The sequence below is a fragment of the Patella vulgata genome, chromosome 2 (genome assembly GCF_932274485.2).
Source record: "Patella vulgata chromosome 2, xgPatVulg1.2, whole genome shotgun sequence".
NCBI lineage: Eukaryota > Metazoa > Mollusca > Gastropoda > Patellidae > Patella > Patella vulgata.
The window spans coordinates 57,383,535-57,388,171 of record NC_065880.2 but is presented as its reverse complement, the minus strand read 5'-3'; the positions used below and the strand labels follow the sequence as shown (position 1 = coordinate 57,388,171).

The 4,637-nt window shown below is 34.4% G+C and overlaps 1 long non-coding RNA gene across 1 annotated transcript; it reads right to left on the bottom strand.

The window, feature by feature from the left end:
* Window positions 1-2,500: 2,500 nt before the first annotated feature.
* On the bottom strand, window positions 2,501-4,637 carry LOC126811265 (uncharacterized). The gene is made up of 3 exons (XR_007675482.2): window positions 4,613-4,637; window positions 3,805-3,878; window positions 2,501-3,569 (listed from the first exon to the last, which is right to left on the bottom strand). It is a non-coding gene; the product is annotated as an uncharacterized LOC126811265 (long non-coding RNA).

Sequence of the window (4,637 nt, the reverse complement as noted above, 5' to 3'; positions counted from 1 at the left end):
TGATTTTAATAAAGCCTTTGATAGAGTTTAGAGAAGGTCTTTTCTACAAACTATTATATTTTGGTGTAAATGGTAATGTTTATAAATGTTTAAAAGATATGTTTCATAATAGCCAACTACAAGTCAAAGTTGGAAATACACTAAGTGAAACGTTTATGAATGAAGTAGGGAAATAACCTTAGTCCGTTATTATTCAACATCTTTATTGACAAGCTCCCATATGTTTTAAATCATTCTATTGATGTCCCATAATTAAATGATACCCCTGTTCCTACATTACTATATGCTGATGATATTATTTTGTTTTCTTTATCAAGTATTGGTTTACAAACCTCATTAAATATAGTTGATAAATATTGCAAGCAATGGAGACTTAAAATTAACATTAAAAAAACACAGGTAATGATTTTTAATAAATCAGGAAGAAATTTTTTTGACAAATTCAATATTAATGGAAACTGCCTAGAAATTGTTCAAGAATACAAACACTTAGGTGTAATTGTACGATGCTCTGGTTCTTTAACCAGAGGCGTTGACAATTTAAATGATAAAGCATTGAAAGCATTTTTCAAAATTTTAAAAGCCTTTTCAAATTTTGATGTATCTTTGAACATTAAATTAAAACTATTTGATATCCTAGTCAAACCCATTCTATTATATGGATGCGATTCCTGGGGCGATCATATTACATCCAACCATACAAACTATTACAAGCTTGAAAAGCTGCAGTTAAATCTTTGTAAACACTTTTTGCATGTTCATAATAAAACTTCAAACTCTGCTGTATTAGCTGAAGTTGGTCGGTTCCCGATTCTTCTTGATGTTAGATACAGGTTGGTCAAGACATGGATCCAATCAAAATCAAAACAAGCCAACCAGCCCCCTACTTCAGTCTGCTCTGGACGAAATGAAAAATGTCAGCAGTAAATGGAGTAATCAAATTAGATATGTTTTAGAGGAGACTGGACTGGGTGGATTGTATGAACAATTAACCTATCTCTCAGTCTTCCAATACAGACGCTTTTCTACAGGTGTTCAAAGATTGAGGGATATTTATATTCAGTCTTGAAAATATATTGAAAAAGGACGGAACTGTTAAGAACTTAAATAATTGCCTTAAAACTAACACAAAAAATGATTTTATTATAAAATTAAGACAAATTATGATACTGAGAAATACCTGGATCTACCAGATAAACAAAAACGCCAGGCACTGAGCCAGTTTAGACTCAGTGCACATAAGCTTGAAATAGAGACAGGAAGGCATAAGAAACCTTTTGTCAACAGGGATAAGAGGACCTGTAAAAATTGTACTAGCGGAGAAGTAGAAGATGGAACGCACGTTCTTCTCCATTGCTCCGCCCACAATAATCTTCGGAAAAAGTTTTTAAGTCATCACATTAAAACTAGTTTGAATGATTCTATTATGCATATAATGAACGATGATAAATGTATACAAGATGTTGCAACATTCGTATATGAAATGTTTAAGAACAGACATTAAATACCTTTTGCTATGTAAGGCCTAATATAATATACCTTACAAGCATTAGTAATATAATTTAATATACTTTTAGAAACCTCTGTAAACCTTATTCTATGTTCTTTGATGTTTATTATTGTATTATAATTTGTATTGTATGCTTTACCATACTCGTGTATATACCATGCAGTTGTGTAATAAAGCATTATTATTATTATTATTATTATAATAGTATACATGGCCCCCAACAGGGGAGATATACATATAAGTACCTTATGCACTAAGGCTTCATGCCGATAAAAAACGGCTCATGAGAACATTATTATTAATCATGAAAGGGAGATAAATCCACTTATCTCTTAATGGACTCAGACTAGCAATTATTTGCCTATTGACTTCAATGTTAAATGACTGTAACATCACAGGCTGTAGCTTTTTGCTCAACATTCCGTTGGTTCCAATCTTTATAGGCACAATGGGGACAACATTTGGCAATCTCCTCATCATAATTTTGTAGGGGGTTGACCATTTAGATTTTTTGCTACACGGATTTGAAGTTGACAGGGGTGAAAATCTCACTTCCGACACAATGATTGCTCTGCAGAAAGACACTTTACACCCCCTATCCCTCCGCTGTAATATCATCAGTATTACCCAAAACTGCTATGAAATTGCAAATTTGGTCCCTTTTCTCCAATTCTAGACCAAAAAGACAACCCAAAAATGCAGGAAGAGGGGAGAAAAAAATTAAGGGAAAAATTGTCTATTTATAACTTGCACTACATTCGTCCATCATGAAATAAGGGGAAATAATTACTAGTCTTAGTCCTATATACCTCACATGTTTCTGCAGTTTAAACAAATCTGTTGTTATCTAATAAACAAACATATATGCAATTCCCTGGCCAAAGAATATGAAAATCTATGCATTTTCAGATGAGCTGTGCGGCATTCTGCAAACACTATAATACATCAGAAAACTGTGGAATTTCAGACAGAAATTTAAAAGCACATGAATTTTGAATTAAACAGAACATTTTTATTTTTGAAAATAAATGCATTCTGTAAAAAGATGAGATAAATTCAATATAAATCAAACACGAAAATACTTTAAAACAGTAATCATGATGCAATATTAGACTTTTTAACACTTTCATCGAAAACCACACAGTTTTTCTCTGTTAACGTAGTTTCAAGTGCCAAATTGTGGTCAAATCTAAAATGTTGAAACATGCAGTGCCTATCAATTTTAAAATATCTCCTATATAGCTGTATTTCCATAGGATAAGTAAGTTGAAATAATCTGATTATGTAATACTACAACAGCTTTTTCATCCCTACCCCCCAGTTTGGAATCTGATAATTTAAAAGCACATGAATTTTGAATTCCACAGAACATTTTTATTTTTGAACATAAATGCATTCTTCAAAAAGATGAGATGAATTCAATATAAATCAAACACGAAAATACTTTAAAACAGTAATCATGATGCAATATTAGACTTTTAACACTTTCATCGAAAACCACACAGTTTTTCTCTGTTAACATAGTTTCAAGTGCCAAATTGTGGTCAAATCTAAAATGTTGAAACATGCAGTGCCTATGAATTTCAAAATATCTCCTATATAGCTGTATTTCCACAGGATAAGTAAGTTGAAATAATCTGATTATGTAACACTACAACAGTTTTTTCATCCCCACCCCCCGGAATGGAATCTGATACATTGCTGACCAATCATAGGTCGCCCCGTTCACTCGGGCCTGTCAAATGATTTACAATGGCGATGGTGCCTACAACTTTCCTGACCAAGAGATATGCACAACCGTCGATCAACACACAAGCCATTAATGTTATCTTCCAATATGAGAGGCCATGATAAACACACAAGCGTCCTTTTCAAGCTCGGAAATTAAGTCATCACCAAAAAGCAAACTTTACAGAGGTCGTCGGGGCTGGAACCCAAACTGATTACGATTTGCCCTCCACTTCCACCACAGGTGTCATAGAGATCAGGGATGAAATTGATATGCATCATCGTTCTCCTAAAGCCAGTCCAGGAAGAGATCAGGTTTTGAGATGTAGACCTGAAATGTTAAATTTGGATGAGAATGAGAATTCTGGGGCGAATACTATCCAGGGAAATGGTCATTGACATCCAGAAAATGGTCAAAATGTAGAATTCTGTCATTCAGTTAAATGTCAAGGGGAGAAGACAGGCCTGTGCAGTACCAAATTACCAGCCCATTACTATTAGTGAGCAGAAGTAGGGATGAGGTTGGATGTACTTCTTAAAGTGTATGAAATGCACATTTATCTCACCTGTTTTGCTTCTTTTTTTTTTAATACTTGTGTTGAGGTCAATCATTCCACTCTATGAAACATTGCCCTGGCACCTGAAATGATAGGAGGCTGGGGATAAATATGCAATAAAAAACAGTGAGAAAATAAGAAAATAATATGGTTTCAACTGGAAATAGAAATAAACCTCTTTATTTCTCACTGGCCCTCCAAAAAGAAACCAGTTAACAATCAGTAAAAAAGTAAACCTTGAGTGTCACATAAATCTAAGCCAATCTCAAAGGTAGATCCCATGTTTTGAGGTTCGGTCTAAATATTAAGGCCAACTGCATGTTTGGTCAAAAGTCACACAGGTGTGAATTTTGGAGTGTACATGTTAACATTTCATTGTATGATGTCAAAAACATGTTAGGTCTAAATGTTAAGGCCAACTGCAGACTTGGTTCAAGGTCACAACATGTAAATAGGGTTAGGGCACATGATTTTTTGACACAATTGTGGGTTTGGGCTTGGGTCAGGACTAGGTCTTGGCTTAGGCCTAGGCTACATGCTTTTTGACAAGATTGTGGGTTAGGGTTAGGGTAAGGACTGGGTCTTGGGTTAGGGTTAGGGTCAGTCTTGTTTACATCTCGTGACTTTAGACCAAATCTGCAGTTGAGTTGGCCTTAATATTTAGACCTAACAATGTTTTGATATCATTGTGAACAAAATGTTACACATTTACAACCCAAAATTCACACTCAACCAACGGATACCCCCAATCAAGGCTATTTTGATACCAAATAGTCAAAAAACTTACGGCTGGGCAATAAAAAAGCAGTATTCTTACCATTTCTGACACTTTCCATTCGAAA